Source organism: Prionailurus viverrinus, chromosome B1 (genome assembly GCF_022837055.1).
Source record: "Prionailurus viverrinus isolate Anna chromosome B1, UM_Priviv_1.0, whole genome shotgun sequence".
Taxonomy (NCBI): Eukaryota; Metazoa; Chordata; class Mammalia; order Carnivora; family Felidae; genus Prionailurus; species Prionailurus viverrinus.
The window spans coordinates 85,618,356-85,635,443 of record NC_062564.1 but is presented as its reverse complement, the minus strand read 5'-3'; the positions used below and the strand labels follow the sequence as shown (position 1 = coordinate 85,635,443).

Below are 17,088 nucleotides of genomic sequence, written 5' to 3'. Positions count from 1 at the left end.
AATGGGGGAAGGGGAGAGAGAGAGGGAGACACAGAATCGGAAGCAGGCTCCAGGCTCTGAGCCATCAGCCCAGAGCCCGATGCGGGGCTTGAACTCACGGACCGCGAGATCGTGACCTGAGCTGAAGTCTGATGCTTAACCGACTGAGCCACCCAAGTGCCCCTATCTCTTCCACTTTAGATGATGTGAGAACATTTTTTAATGCCTTTATGGACCAGACACTTTTCCAAGGAGTTTGATTACCTTTAATCCCATGAGGTGTTTTTTTTTTTTAATGTTTATTCTTGAGAGAGAGAGAGATAGAGAGCAAGTGCATGAGCAGAGAGGGGCAGAGAGACAGGGAGACACAGAATCCGAAGCAGGCTCCAGGCTCTGAGCTGTCAGTACAGAGCCCGACGTGGCACTTGAGCCCACGAACTGTGAGATCATGACCTCAGCCGAAGTTGGACGCTTAATCGACTGAGCCACTCAGGTGTCCCTGAGGTGGGTGTTCTTATTACTTCCATTTTGTAGGTGAGGGAATGGAAGCATCAAGATGTTGAGCAATTTGCTCAAGACTGCGCCTTGACTTAGGTCTACTACTGAGAACTTACATTATTTCCGGGGGTATAAACTAGGGACAGGAAACTTGAAAACCTCTCTCTACTAATAAAGACCCACCTTTCACTTCCCAGTGCCTCTACCATTTGGTCGTGCTCCCTGATGCCTCACCAGCTGAAGATGACACTTGCACTCAGTGTGGACACAGGCGCACACAACTGCAATCTGGCTGTAAAGTGTGTCCTTTTTATTAGAGGGCACAGGTGCTAGGGACATCCTATCTAAAACTAAGGACTGCTTTACTTGTCGGGGTACATTTCCTTTCTCCAGATATTAGAGAGCCTTTAGGTCCATTAAAGAAACAATGATATATAAATTTGTCTGGCATGTTCTTCCCTCTCTGACAAGCTAAGTTGGAACTAGTTTCATTTTCAGGAGTAATAGACAGTCACGAGCAGAAACTTCAAGTATCCCTGCTGAGACATAGTTAACTACTGTGACATAAAGTTGATGGTACTGATTCACGAGCATAGGTGTACCGGCACGTGTGTGTGCCATATAAACAAATAGATGTGTACGTGTGTGTAGGTACTGCTTGAGGCACACATGCGCACTCCGTGACATGCAGGTAAGAATGTGTGTATATGTGTGTGTGCTCCTGGCCTCCATCTGTGCACACACACGCATGCTTCTACCTATGACACCAAACAGATATTAAACTTTGATTTCCAAATCCAATTTTCTAATTAACTCCTTATCGAAACAACAGCGACAGTATTACGACGGCATTATTTTCCTTAAACAATTCATCCCATTGTTCCTGTTGCACAGCAGGAATTTAAGTGCAGCCAACACTTTCTTGCGCTGACAGCTCTGATTAAGGCATAAGTCCTTATGTATATAAATGATGTTGGATAATTTATATTTTTTTGAATACACTTTCGTTTATAAATCTCCTGTTTCTCCCTGCTATGAACCTTAGTTACCAGTTACTAACTGTGTATGTTGTTGCTTGATAGGCACATAGACAGTTACCAATAGGTATTATTTTATTTTTTTTAAGTTTACTTATTTATTTTTGAGAGAGATAGAGAGTGAGCAGGAGAAGTGGGGGAGACAGAAAGAGGGATACAGAGAATCCCAAGCAGGCTCCATCCACACTGTCCGCGCAGAGCCTGATGCGGGGCTCCAACTCACAAACTGTGAGATCATGACCTGAGCTGGAACCAAGAGTTGGAAGCTTAATTGACTGAGCCACGCAGGTGCCCCCCAACAGGTATTATTTTAATGAGACCTAATGGGACAATTCAAAGCTGTGATTGTCCTTTAGACATCAGTGCCTATGAAGGAAGCACTGTTTGCCCTGAAACGGTCCCTAAATTTGTGGTTGCAAAGCTGGGGTGAGCTGCTGGGAACACGCTTTGCGGTGAGGGGCTGTCATGACTCAGGTCTAGCCAATTAACACCATAAGGGAATGAGGCCCAGGATTTCTGCTGCTTCCAACTCTTTCAAGTTGGAAATGCAGATTTATGTGTAAAGCCTTACCATATTTAAATGCTAGCTACTAACTAAAGCATTGCCAGACGCATTTTCAGGACCAAGAGACTCATCTGCAGGCAAGAGGAGTCATATGTGACAACAGTTTGCTACCTCTGCCCACAGTAATTCCTGGGAATTCCTAGGCATCTATTCCTTAATGGTTTTGGATGATGAGCCAAGGCCCTAGGGATTTGGTGGTGGTGGTGCGTGAGTGCGTGTGCACAGGTGGATGTGTGTACATGTGTGCAGGGGTGTGTGTGCAGGAAACCTTGCTTGATTCCCACCTTGGTGTGTGCTCTATGGGAAGCCTCTGGAGTGAGGAGGATGGATGGTCTTCCCACTATCCTGGCACAGTGACTTAACCAGACCAAGTGGAATGTGACCTAGCTGATCATGACACAGAAGGGGAGGAGAATTTGGCTAACTCACTTAGCCACAATACACTTTCTTCAGAAGAAGAAAGAAATTTCCCTGCAAATTTCTCCCAAAGGGAGGGAGCACAGTGAGGACCCCGGAAAAAGCCAGTGAGCTAGAGATTTCTGGATTTTAAAGGTCTGTCAGTGGATTTTCTATGTGGGGGTATGTGGGGGTGTGGCACCCATTTGCTGAAATCTCAGAGGTCTGTAGAACGGGCACTTTCAAATTTTTTGTTCTAAGCTGTTCCCTGACTTAGCAAATCTGAAATTACTAGCTTATCCACAGATCATCTATCCGCATGTCTGCATGCTGAAGACACTCTCTAAGGTTGTTTGTAGGGCTGCAGGCTGTTGAATACAATACAGAGCCGTGTGCAGAAAGACATAATTATGACTTTCTAGGAACTGACACTAATGGATTGTTGATTGATTGATCGGCTGCCTAGTGATGATCCTGATAACCTGAGTGGTTTCTCTGCAAATGGTGCTAGAAGGGCAGTCAGTGTTTTGTATGAGATCATGGTAATAAAGAATGCAGTTTATAACTCAGTAGTACTCAGATGATCAATTAGCAAAAAGAGAACTACAAGCGAGCATGCAGTTCTGGCTCAGGAAGTAGAGTAATTCAGTTTTCATCTCCATAGGCGATTGGTTTAGGCTACAACCTAGAGCTATCAGGCCTTGGGGTCTATCTGAGAAAGGTGCATTGTAGATATTTTTATAATATTAAGACATTTCAGTTGCACCATCAGGTTCTTGCGATATGTCTGCCCAATGTGTGTTCTCCTGGAGAGGTGGTATGCGGTGGGGAGAGGTCACATTTGTGGCTCACTGACAGCCAGGCACTGAATCAGGAGTTGCATGTACCTAGATTCATTTCACCCTCACAAGAAACCTGTGGGGTGGATTTTGTTTGAACAATTTTAAAGATGAGGAAACTGAGGCTCAGGGATGTTACATGAGTTTGCCACAGCTAGCACTTCGGTGGGCAGCCAGGATTTGAGCCTGATGTGCCTGATGCCAAAGTCATCTGGTTTCCCAGAGCCCATATTATCCCTTGTAGGTCAATATTATCACTCAAAGTGGGTCAATCTAAAATAGTAAGAGTAGCGCCAATGGTATCAAACAAAAAGTGAAGTGCTTCCTTTAAGCGGCGCTGGTTTCTGGGCATTTGGTTTTGTGTCATCTCCAGGCATCTGCAGAAAGTACTGCGTGGACAGGCGCTGGAGACTTTCTCCATCACACTTCCCTTTGCTGCTGTTTCTGCCTCTTTGTCTCTCTGTTGCCTTTAATCCCCATTTCTGCTGTGCAGTCCAATGTCAATAATGATAAATAATAAATCATCAATCCATTTCCACGAGGCATGAGTCTCCCTCCTTCCTCGTGGCGGGGGACCAGTTTGGCATTTGTGCTTCTGTAGGGTCACAGAGTCATCCCAGAGGAATGAGCTACAGGGAGGCTCGCCCTGCTGGTGCTTGGGTCCATCTTGGAGCTCCGTGGAAGAACACACATATTTTCTTCTTGTTAGCAGACAAAATACGAAAGGATATCACAATGCAGTCTCCTAGCTATTGCTATTGATTCTTTAAAAGTTCTTCAGCGTATTCATTCATTCCTTCAACTAATGCTTGTGGAGTCTAACTTTATGCCACAAACTGTGCTGGACTTTGGAACATGAACATGAAAAGCCACAGTCCAAACCCTTTAAGGTCCTATAAATTCAGTGGGGTGAGGGTGACAGACGCTTTCTTAAGGAAGTGTAACAGACAGAACTGTTTGGAAGAAGATAATTCTAAAACAAGCACCACATTCTGCTTGGCATAGCGGAGAAGGCATCTCAGAGAATACAGCAGATGAGGTGTTCCTGAGGATACACAGGACTCGGTAGGTGAGGAAGCAACGTCGGGGGCAGCGTGTCTAGAACCACAAGCGGCTTGGAAATGCTCTGTGTAAAGTACCTGATGGGAGTGGTTAAAAGCCAGAAAGAAGTATGCTGCTGCCAAATGCTTAATGATTTGTTTAGATTAGCCAGCTGGAGATTTTAACCCATAGGTGATAAAAATGTTTGCAGCAAAACAGTGACGAGATCAGATTTCTGTAGAGGATGATCCAGGAAGCAGGAGGAGGACACACTGGTGGATGTTGAGACTAGAAACAGGGAGTGAAACGGCAGCCGGGGAGAAAATCAAGGTAAGAGACAATAAGGTCTTGAGTTACAGTAGTGGCGGAGGGAAATGGCACAGGGAGATATTTAAAAAGCAGACTGAACATTTGGTGATTGTCTCACTACAGAGGGAAATAGAGTGTAAAGAATACAGGTAATCCCAATATACTGGCTTGAGCACTAGGAAGTCATGTCATTGTAAAACTGCAGTCATTAATTTACGTGATAGACCTATGCACTCGTATATTGCAGATACAGCACAAATGTAGCATGCAAAAAGAAAACCCTCTTAACAGTTTGGTACCATACACATTAGCTGAAGCAAAGGATGCCATGCAAGGCCATACTTTCCATTGTGGTAGAAAATGCATTTTGGGCAGGGGGGATGCTAATACACAATGTATGTGGAATTAGTGATTTCAGTCTTCAATGGTATGTCAACGGATGCTTTTTGTTTTGTCTTACTTTTAACTTTAATTTTTATTTATTTAAAAAATTTTTTATGTTATTTATTTTTGAGAGAGAGAGACAGAGGGGCGGGGGCAGAGAGAGAAGGAGATGCAGAATCCAAAACAGGCTCCAGGCTCCACACTGTCAGTGCAGAGCCCAAAGCAGGGCTCGAACTCACAAACTGGGAGATCATGACCTGAGCTGAAGTCAGACGCTTAACCGACTGAGCCACCCAGGCACCCCTAAATTTAATTTTTAAATCATTTTTTTTTCAGTCCAAGAACATAGTTTAACAAGACAAATAGCACTTCATCTTTTAATCATTCTCTGGGAATTGTCACTCTGCTATATTTTTTAATATCTGGCAGTTCTTCTCTTTCTCTGAAAATTCCTATTTCTCACAGTATCTGTTTCAACAGTATCTGTTGCAATATTATCTCCTCTGTGAGGACACAAATGATAGCCTACAGAATTCTGTGCTCTGAGTTATCTTGGTTTCCCTGGAATTTCTTTTTGTTTTTACTTGTGGTCTCTGTCTCTTAGATTCTCATAATTGTCTAGCCATCCTTGCTCTCCATTCATACTTACCAAGGAGGCACTCTGATTGAGCATGCATGGATGGGCTTGCCAATGGCAAAGGGACCTTATTATGGGGCTAAGACCACCAGTAGATGGCTCAGGATGGGGGAGAAATCCGGGGGCCTAAATGTTCTATACATAGTCAATCACCAGATCTTCTTTTGAGCACCACTCCTTACCCCGATCTTCCTGGGCATCTGGTGCCCTACATCTTGAGCCTCCCCAGGGTTCTGAGTGCTCAACTGCTTGTTTCTTATCAGCGTCTTCCTTAGGAGGCACTTCGATTCCGTCTTTCTCCACTTTGCCAGGTGAATTTCCACTCACTTGTCACCAAGAATTTGTTAACCTGTTGTCTGTTGTAATCTTTTCTCCATTCTTAGTGCCCATGTGGGCTTATATCTTTTATAAACCCTTTGGTGGGACTTTGTTAGGTAGCAGAGATAAACCTGTGGGTTCAATCTTCCATGTGTAGCCAGAAATCCTGGGTTGACTCCAGATGGTTCCTTTACCAAGAAGACGAGTCCTGATGCCCTTGAGTTTTCAACCACTTCCTATGGGCATGTTTTAACTAGATTTTTAACTATGTACTATTAGTTTGGAACAAGGGCGCTTTCCTGGCATTTCTCTGCAATGAACCAGTGTTAATTCTGTGGTTCAGTATTAGAAAGACAATTTGGCCAGGGCAGGGACTCGATTTAGCTCCTCTATTTAAATTCTTCCTTTTGGGATAGCTATTACTGCTTGCCTCTGCTGCACAAGAATGTTATGAAGGCAGAACAGGATACTGTGGGTGAATTATGCTTTGAGACCTTAGGAAGAAGGCCAATCACTGAATTCAAGGAGTTCTTTTCTGTCAGGAGACAGCAGGCCTCAACTCCTTGAAAGAGGATCTTATGATTTCTTACTCCTATTGCTTTAATAACAGAATAACATCAATTATTAAATTAAGGGTTCTTTGCAAAACATTTTTCTGCCTCATAATTTCATAGTAATAGAGAGGTAAATCTAATTTTTAGCATTCAGCCTGTTAACCAATTATACTTAATAAAAATATCTGGCACCTAAATATTTTAATAACAAATAAAATAGTCAAGTTTTAAAATATTTAGATAAAATGGAGCTATTCTTAGGCGATCATCAGTTATTTCCTTTAAAATTACATGATGGATACATGAAAGGAGTCACACAGCGTAGTGTATCCTGGAATGGGGGTCCATTGAGGGAGATTTTCTTTCTTGATTTGGAACCAACAACTCTGAATGTAGTACTTGTGTCTCAGCACGTTCACTTGTTTGTTAAGTGGACATGATAACACTTCTAAAGGATGTCACAGGGTTTTGTTTTTTTTTTTACTACCTCACTGAGAAGAGAAAATGATGCATGTGGTATCTATTGTAAAAATAAAAAGCATTATAATTATTTAAAAATCATACATACAGTGATTGGAATTAAACACCAAACTGTATATTCATATACACATAAATACATAAATATAGACTTCATACCTACATCTATCAATTGAAGAAACACAATGTGTTTTTTGAAGTATTGCTTCTCATTGCCTAGCATCAATATTAAAGCAGAATGAAGAGCTTCGCATAATATTTTGGCTTACATGACGTGCCATCGTAACTATCGTTTTAAAAATCACCACAAAAGGCTGTTAAACAACCAGGTGAGTACTGCTTAAGAGCTCTGTGAGCAGACAATTGTCACGTTCTGAGTCCAGGGTGCACTGTGTAGAAGGTTCCTGGGGGCACCTGGGCTCTGGCAGTGTTTTTCCAGCTTTCTACACTCACCATCTTCCCAAATGCTCATCTGATTCCAAGATGGGGAGCTGTTGCATTTCATAAGACCCTCTACAGTCTCAGGAAATATGGCAGAGGGGAGAGAGCTAGGGGGACACCGTGGTGCTGGAAGGAGGAGGGTAGCAAGAAGAGCTTGTAAGTAAGAAAGCAAGATCTTGACTGAGCTTTTCTTAGTGAGACTTGGAAGGGTAGCAGGAGGGGGTATAGCTTTAATCATAGAGTTATGGAACCGGAAAGGATCCTAGCAATCATCTGCTAGTACAAGCACGTTTCCTCAATTGTCAATGAAAGTGCTGAGAGACTAAGTGACTTGCCCAAGGTGACACAGTTAATTGGAGGCCAAATCAGGACTAATGCCCGAATATCCTGCCTCAAGCTAGTGGTGTTTCCCATATATCATCCTACCTCACGTAACTCCAGTAATGTCCTGGTAATTACTGATTTTCCCCCTGAACCACTGAATTTCATTTCTGAAATATTTTGATTTACAGAACTCTGAGACTCTCAACTTTCAGAGCCAATTCTTATGTCATCCAAAAGGCATTTTCAGCTGTTCCTGCTTTCTTAATCTCGGAATAATGGAATTTCCTCATGATATGCTTTAGAATTGAAATGCAAAGAGAAATGTTCTTTTATTTGCCCTTCATGGTACTCAAATATTGAAAAAGTGCTGACCTATCAATTGTGTTTCCTGCCATCGGCTGCCACGTCTTGCTGAGATCCACGTTCAGTGTGACAGTGTCTGGCAAAATGCAGGTCTGCTCAACAGCCCTTTCCCCAGCACACTCTTGGAACAGCTGTTAAGCTGCAACACTTCCCCAAAGCCGGACCGCATTGGGGGAAATTAATCAAACTGGAAGTGGTGTTCTCAATGAGTAACTTAGAGCATCTGAGGCAATCTCCCAGAAATGGATGGATTTGGTCTGCTGGCTGAGTTACTTCATTTCCAGAAGACAAGTTTCTTCTGAGTGGATGGTGTGTGTCATGCCTAGGCTGAGTACTCCAAGGGGCAATATATCTGTGGTCTCAATGGATTAATTCTCTCACAGGCCGTTTGTAAACCTACAGGTCCTCCATACTCCCTGTCAGAGGCACCAGATGCACAAGACAGAAAAACCCTGGGAGCCTGGCCCTGAGTGGGCTTTCTTGGATTGGCGAATGTTTTTAATCAAGGAGAAATGTTATCGCAGAAAATCTGGTGGCTTGTGGACTGGACAGTTGCCATCTGGGTCACTTGGTGATCAAGGCTTGTGCTTATCACAAAGATCTTTCCTCTTCAGAACAGCTGTCTCTCTGCTGAAGCTGTTGTTGAGCTGGTGAGCTGGACGATTCAGAAACAAGGGGGTGATGTTGCTCCAGAGACCTGGCACATGATGAGACACGGTGATGACTGCGGGGAACAGTGTTGTAATCTACAAATGCTTTATTCTGTATAGAAGTAGTCCACTGTGGCTTAACTATTTCCTGAAGGAGAGATGACAGTGGGTCTAAACTCTTAAACGGTTGGCTGATTCTGCTGTCTGCCACAATGGAATATCCTCATAAATCAAAGCAGTCATCTTTCCAGGGCTAATGTGAATCTTATGGCCACCAAGGGAGATCATTTTCATTGCTGATTCCAGCCAGCATATTTATCCATAGCTTCTTTGCCATTCCAGGCTTTGATGCAAGTCAAAAAAGCAGACGTGGCTACTCACTCTTGTCCTCTCTCATAAACCCTGGAATACTTTAGCTAGATGTGTTTATTTCTGGATGCACCAGTATATTTTGCCGTCACATAAAACCTGGAAATTGCTGCTTTGCAAATATAGCAGAGCGTAGTTGCACATCTGAAACAGAAATGTGGTGCTCGTGCCAACCTTCCCTTTTTCTCTCAGTTGTCTTGACTCAGAGGTTCAAAATTGGTTCCCTGGAAAAGTCTTGAATGTACATTCTGTCTTGTTTTCACATTCACGCTGTGGTCAGAGCAAGGCTAGGGGCATTTAAAACTTCTGAATACAGATGTCCTGAGTGCTTCGTCAACTACTCCCTAAATAGTAGACAAAGAACTTTAAAAAATGAATGAATTTCACTTCTGGCCTAATATTAACAGAATATAGCTTGAGGAATGAAGAACCCTCAGAGAGGTTGATCCTGAGTTCCTCAAATCAGAGAAAGCTAATCATTCCAGAGACTCTACGCAAGTCTCTGAATGAACTTTTTGGAAGTTTTCTTTTCCATAATTAGGATGGAGTATGTGTCCCTAGAGAGCTCCTGGTGATTGCAGTGGTAGCTGTTAATGGCTTTTTTTCTACAAATGGCTTCTTCCCCCCGCCCCCACCCCAGACTGCAGTTTCAGCTGGGCTTTAGCAAATTACTTTTGTCTCATGAATGCATTTTGAAGAGTATGAGCATATTTTTTTCCCAAAAAAGGCTGACCTGTTTCTAGGTTCTGTCTTTTAGAAAATTTTTTTAAATGTTTATTCATTTTTTTGAGGGGTGGGGAGAGAGAGAGAGCAAGCAGGGGAGGGACAGAGGGAGAGGGAGACACAAAATCTGAAGCAGGCTCCAGGCTCTGAGCTGTCAGCACAGAATCCAACACAAGGCTTGAACCCACAAACTGGAAGATCATGACCTGAGCCAAAGTTGGATGCTTAACCGACTGAGCCACCCAGGCGCCCCTTTAAAAAAAAAACAACACAACAAACCTTTAATGTTCATTCATTTTTTTTGAGAGGGAGAGAGAGAGAGAGAGAGAGAGAGAGAGAAAGTGTCTAGGTTCTTTCAAAAGAGACCATAGTTTGGTACTCTTTGAGCTAAGAATGTGGTTCTCCAGTGAAGATCATTAGGAGGTTTGGGAACTAATTCATTTGTACTGTCATGGGCCTCTTCCTGCCTGCTTCTACTGAAGAGGTGTGGAGAGCAAAGATGGGAGAAAGCCCTCTCCCACCTCTACCCACCCCTTTGCTCCCCACCTACCACTGGATGTACAATGGATATGAAGGGGAACCTGTTCTATGATTCTTTTTATTAATTAATTTTTAAATTTATATCCAAGTTAGTTAGCATATAGTGCAAAAATGATTTCAAGAGTAGATTCCTTAATGCCCCTTACCCATTTATCCCATCCCCCTTCCCACAATCCCTCTAGCAACCCTCTGTTTGTTCACTATATTTAAGAGTCTCTTATCTTTTGTCTCCCTCCCTGTTTTTATATTATTTTTGCTTCCCTTCCCTTATGTTCATCTGTTTTGTATCTTAAATCCCTCATATGAGTGAAATCATATGATATTTGTCTTTCTGACTAATTTTTCTTAGTATAATACCTTCCAATTCCATCCATGTAGTTGCAAATGGCAAGATTTCATTCTTTTTGATTGCTGAGTAATACTGCATTGTATATATACACCACGTCTTCTTTATCCATTCATTCATTGATGGACATTGGGTTCTTTCCATACTTTGGCTATTGTCAATAGCATTGCTATAAACATTGGGGTGCATATGCCCCTTTGAAAGAGCACACCTGTATCCCTTGGATAAATACCTAGTAGTGCAATTGCTGGGTCATAGGGTAGTTCTATTTTTAATTTTTTGAGGAACCTCCATACTGTATTCCAGAGTGGTTGCATCATTTGCATTCCCACCAGCAGTGCAAAAGAGATCCTCTTCCTCTGCATCCTCGCCAACATCTGTTGTTGCCTGAGTTGCTAATGTTAGCCATTGTGACAGGTGTAAGGTGGTATCTCATTGTGGTTTTGATTTGTATTTCCCTGATGATGAATGATGTTGAGTGTTTTTTCATGTGTCAGTTGGCCATCTGGATGTCTTCTTTGGAGAAGTATCTATTCGTGTCTTTTGCACATTTCTTCACTGGATTATTTATTTTTTGGGTGTTGAGTTTGGTAAGTTCTTTATAGATTTTGGATACTAACCCTTTATCTGATATGTCGTTTGCAAATATCTTTTCCCATTCCGTTGGTTGCCTTTTAGTTTTGCTGATTGTCTCCTCTGTGCAGAAACTTGATGAGGTCCCAATAGTTCATTTTTGCTTTTGTTTCCCTTGCCTCTGGAGACGTGTTGAGTAAGAAGTTGTTGAGGCCAAAATCAAAGAGAGTTTTGCCTGCTTTCTCCTCTAGGATTTTGATGGCTTCCTGTCTTACATTTAGGTCTTTCATCCATTTTCAGTTTATTTTTGTGTATGGTGTAAGAAAGTGGTCCAGGTTCATTCTTCTGCATGTCACTGTCCAGTTTTCCCAGCACCATTTGCTGAAGAGACTGCCTTTATTCCATTGGATATTCTTTCCTGCTTTGTCAAAGATTAGTTGGCCATACGTTTGTGGGTCCACTTCTGGGTTCTCTATTCTGTTCCATCGATCTGGGTTCTCTATGTCTGTTTTTGTGCCAGTACCATACTGTCTTGATGATGACAGCTTTGTAATACAGCTTGAAGTCTGGGATTGTGATGCCTCCAGCTTTGGTTTTCTTTTTCAAGATTGCTTTGGTTATTAGGGGTCTTTTCTGGTTCCATACAAATTTCAGGATTGTTTGTTCTAGCTCTGTGAAGAATGCTGGTGTTATTTTGATAGGGATTGCTGAACCTGTTCTATGATTCTTGACCCCATCACCCACTTTGAGATAATAAAGAGGAGAGAGAAGGAGAGGAAGGTAGAGAACCTGTAAAGAGACTGTCTGAGGAGAGAGTATTGTCATGTTTAATGCCACTCCTCTTGCAAAAGGGTGGGGAAGGGCTACCTCCCACAACCAAGCCCAGTGAGGGGTTACTGTAAGGGAACCATGCAGGGGATTCTGAAATATGTTCTTGTAGGTGGGACTCAAAGAGAACTGACTTAAGCCTATGAAAACCTAAAGAAGACTATGGACTCGGGTCTCTTTCCTGCTTGGAGTGTAGATAGAGGAGGCGATGGCTTGCATGAGGTCAGAGGTCAGACACAGCTGCTGGTCTGGAGAGGACTGTCAGGGCAGGTGATGTGTGAGTGTCCTAGAGATGACCCCATGGGAGAAAGAGCAGGACTGGGGACCTAGCTGAAAAGGCCTGGGGGGTAAGGGCACTTCCGCAGACTGAGGCTGCAAACAGACTGCTGGATGCATGGGGGCTGTGGGAAGCCTTGAGAATAAGCAAGAGGTCCTCCTGCCCTGAGTCATGGCAATTACCAGGAAAAGGGCCCTGCACAAAAATTTGTCTGTATCTGGGACCTGAAGGGACTTTTAGAAGTGTCAGTGACTTAAAAGTGAGCAGAAAACTCCTAGGCCTGCTGGAGTTTTCATCCAAGGTAGGAGAATATTATATGAAATGGCAGTGAAGCAAAAATAAAGATGCATTTTTAACACATCACAAATCATGTTTGCTGAATACATTAGATACATTCTGTTTACCCCAAGGGTCTGAGTTGATAGAAAGTTAGCAAAGGAAGTTTCCCAGAGGAATCCCATACCGCAGTTCATTTCAACTAGCCGGGTACATAGTAACTCATGCTTCCTTCTGTAAAGTCGGAAGACCAGGTCTCCTGGCCAAACATATTCTGGCATGTGCTCACAAGGTACAGGAGCAGCTTTGGGATGTCTTGATTTTTGTCCATTTTCATGTCTCTTTCTAGGTCCCAGATCCCTCACCCCTCCCACCCTCCACTCTTCACCCCAGGGGCTGAATGCTGACTTTTTCTAGTTGGAGGTAGGAGGAGTGGCAAAGTGGGTAATGACCTAGAGTCCTAGAGGGCTTGCGTCGTGTTGTGATTTGAGAAGGGAAATGGACAGCTTCTCTAAAAATTAAGGGAAGGTTTCAGACCCTCCTAAGAAGATGTCAAGTGGTCCTGAATGTTTCTGCAGAGGAGTAACAGAATCTTTTGTGTCTTTCTCTCGCTCCTCTCTGGGGTCTGCAAACACACATTGCTGTTTGTTTAGCTTTGTTTTCCTTTGATCCTCAGGAACTTTTTTTCCTTGCTGAAGCAAATCCCCAAACTTGCAGCCTGGGGAGTCAGAAGGCAATGTCTGTTTTGGGTGCAGACAAAGACTGGTGAGTGACATCAGAGCATTCAGAAAGTGACCCCTTGCACTAAGGTGCAGGAGAAACACTGTGGTTTGGGACTGCCATTTGAGGTTCTAAAAGGCAGAATGTCAGAAACATTCAAGATAATGCACATGGGAACATCTTCCTCCCAAATGTCAGACTTACAGAGAGTCTGGGTTTCCTTTGCTGTGTAAATGCTTCTCTTTTTTGCCTTTCCTGAGAACTGGAGATGATCCTTTAATGCCAGATTTTTCCCTCTTCACTCTAAAGGCAATCTGTTCTATGCTTTCCCCGCCTTGAGTGCTGACATGACTTTGACGTGCCTTTGATGAACCACACACCATTTGCCAGAAAGGAAGAAAAGAGGTAGGGATGAAGATCACGTAAGAAAACACACATTTTTGGCCTTTCAGAGATTCAGCAAGATGGAGAAAAGGAATAAATAAATGAGAAGGGTGAGAGTGACTGTGTTTATTTTCTCCCTTTGTTCACACTCTGACCATAGCGTAGCTAAGCATGGGGGTCTGGAACTAGAGACTCCTTTGAATTCCACCTCCACCTTCCACTAGTTAGGACCCTGGGTCGGTTACTTTTATCTCTCTGTGCCTCCGCTTCTGGATCAGTAAAATGACAATAAAAATAATATTTACCTCATTGGGTTGTTGTATATATAAAGGGCTAAAAAGGGTGCGTGGTGCACAGGTGGTGTGACGTATTTGTTAGCTACTGTTATTTCCTCATCTTCTAGTAATTTCCTGGGTCTGCAGAGATCTGAGGTGGGAAAGGATGATGTGAAGAAAAGTTAGGTCCAACCTCCACTGGATTATTTATTTGTGATTTGTAACTACACTTAATTCTCCATCCATGTTATTTTTAGGCAGCATTAGGGTTGGTTATAACAGGGTTGATGAGAACTTGAATCTTTTCACTCATTTATTCAGACATTTGTGTTTGTTCATCTATGGATTATTTATTTGAGTTAGGGCACTAGGAAATTTCCAGACTTGTATACAGCACAGGGTTTGCTCCTTAAGGCATCTACAGCTGGTTAATGATATAAAACAATTAATACCTAATCAGAATGACTCTGTTTGGAATATGCTATTAAATCCCAATAAAGAAAACTAGTCAGAAATAAATGGCCCAGCAAAACTAGTTTGAGAATAAACTCAGTGTTTGTACTGTGAGACTGAGATCTCTAGCCGTATTCACCTATACCATTAAGTCTTCCAACCACAGATGTGGCCTCAGGCCTCTTTTCCCCTCATATTGACCAGTATCTTGCTTTGAAATGACCTGGCATTTTTCCTTCTGTTGGCAACAGGAGGCGCTCCCTGCTTCTACACTTCTACTAAATGCCTGGTATGACCTAAACACTCTGAGCCTATTTTAGGCAAAAACAGTTTAGGGATTATTAATTATGTGGGTACAGACCATGATTCTGTATTTCATTTTTGGATGTATTTTAGCCCACAAACCATGCCTTCTCATTTGTCATCTGGGCTTTATGGAGATGTATGAAGTATGTATCCACTTTTAAAAATAAGGAATCTCACAGATGACACTTTTTTTCTTAAAAATTAAATAATATTTTATGGAAAGGAAAATGATCCATTTTTGATTTGGTGGTTCTTTTTTAAAAAATGTTTGTTTGTTTGTTTGTTTGTTTGTTTAGAGAGAGAGAGAGTGAGAGCAGGGAGGGAGCAGAGAGAGAGGGAAGGAGAGAATCCCAAGCAAGCTCCACCCTCAATGTGGAGCCTGATGCAGGGTTCAATCACATGACCATGAGATCATGACCTGAGCCAAAATCAAGAGTCAGATGCTTAACCAACTGAGCCACCCAGGCACCCCTTAATTTGGTTCTTCTTATGGGCTCGAGAAAAGCTCATGTCTTCAATGTTTTTGACTGCTAGCAAAATTTTATCTGGCCTTCCAATATAGTTCACCTAGACAATGAACAGTGAAATGTCCGATGGTAATCCAAGATGTAAATGGAAAAATTATGGGCCAATCTTGTACTCTGAAAAGGGAACTTACTGTTTGACCCACATCAGTCACTTACTCTTCTGGGCCACAATTAAAAATGAGACGTTTATCACGGTAAAGCTTAAATTATTTTTAAGGTTCTTCTATCCCTAAATGACTAGTATTCTAGATCTGTGCTCTTCAGTCTAGTAACCATTAGCCACATGTGGCTCCTAAGCACTTGAAATGTGGCTGGTTCAAACCGAGATGCACCGTAAATGTAAAACACACACCGGACTTTGAGGAGTTAATACAAAAAGAAAGACTGCAAAATATTGAGTACATTGGGTTCAATAAAATACATGACTAAAATGAACTTAACCTATTTTTCTACCGTGACTATAGAACACTTGAAATTACATGTGACTTACATTGTATTAATATGGGACAGCACTTCCCTAGACCTTCAAAACAAAGGGATTGGAAATTTGTCTTGTAGGACTTGTAGTGTTTAATGATCATTGTTTCAATATTAAGGTCATTATGCCTCTAAGGTCAGGTTTTCAAACTTAAAATTCTTATCCACACCAAAGTAATACACTGTGCATGGACAGATATTTGCCACCAAGTTCCTCTTGAAATTACTTCCTGCTGAGGTCCTCTGGGAGTTCTACAGTTACAATGCCCAACATTCAACCCTTATGGTACTGTCTCAACTGTATCATAAAAGGCTATCAGGAAATACACCAAAATGTTAAGAGTGATTATTTCTAGGTGGGGTACTGAGCGATTTTTTCATTCTTTTTTATTATTTTCATGTTTCAATCTTTCAACAAGGTCTAAATTAATTTCTTCATCAGAAAATGCATCTCTTTACATTTCAGCATGAATGATTTTATAAATTCTACAAATATCACAAATATGTTAAAAAAAAAAGAGACCAACTTAAAAGGAAATATCCCAAAAGGCTTTAATCTACTTTTCTCCATTTCCAATTTTCCTACAGCAAATAGGTTACTTCTACCAAGAGAGATAATACACCTTATTTTAAAATCTCAATATCCACCCACCCTTTAAACCTTGAACCGACCGACATTAATTTGTAGCATGCTGATTTTCTTAGAACTCCTGAAGCTTTTATCTCTGCTGTGTAAGACTGAAGAGCAGATACTTTAGGTTTTAGCTTCGATCTTGATGCTAACACAGCTTTTTAATAATTTTATGACTACCATGAAATAGAACAGTAGTTAGAGTATATGCAGAAGACAGGGAAGGAATCCCAAAGATAGTTTAATATGCCACTGTGTTTGGCGGATTAGGTTGTACTTTAAAAGCAGCCATCTAAAGGAAATGGCATTTACATCTGACACCTGCAAAACAGGAGAGGGCAGTCTCCTGCATGCAGCTCGTATGGCCACTCAGGAGGGCTCTCTCTCTCTCTCTGTCTGTCTCTCTCTCTCTCTCTCTCTCTCTCTCTCTCACACACACACACACACACACACACACACACACACACACGCAGAGTGAGCAGGGTTGTGCCCTATGCTGTCTTGCTAAGCATCCCCTGTAGCTGCTTTTTTCATCACTCTCAGAGACCAGAGCCACCTCCCTGCCCACTTC

General features: G+C 42.2%; 1 protein-coding gene across 1 annotated transcript in view; it reads right to left on the bottom strand.

Annotated features, from left to right (window-relative positions):
* The window catches only part of RNF150 (ring finger protein 150), a 259,684-nt gene that overhangs the window by 29,407 nt on the left and 213,189 nt on the right, over positions 1-17,088 (bottom strand). The window lies entirely within an intron of this gene.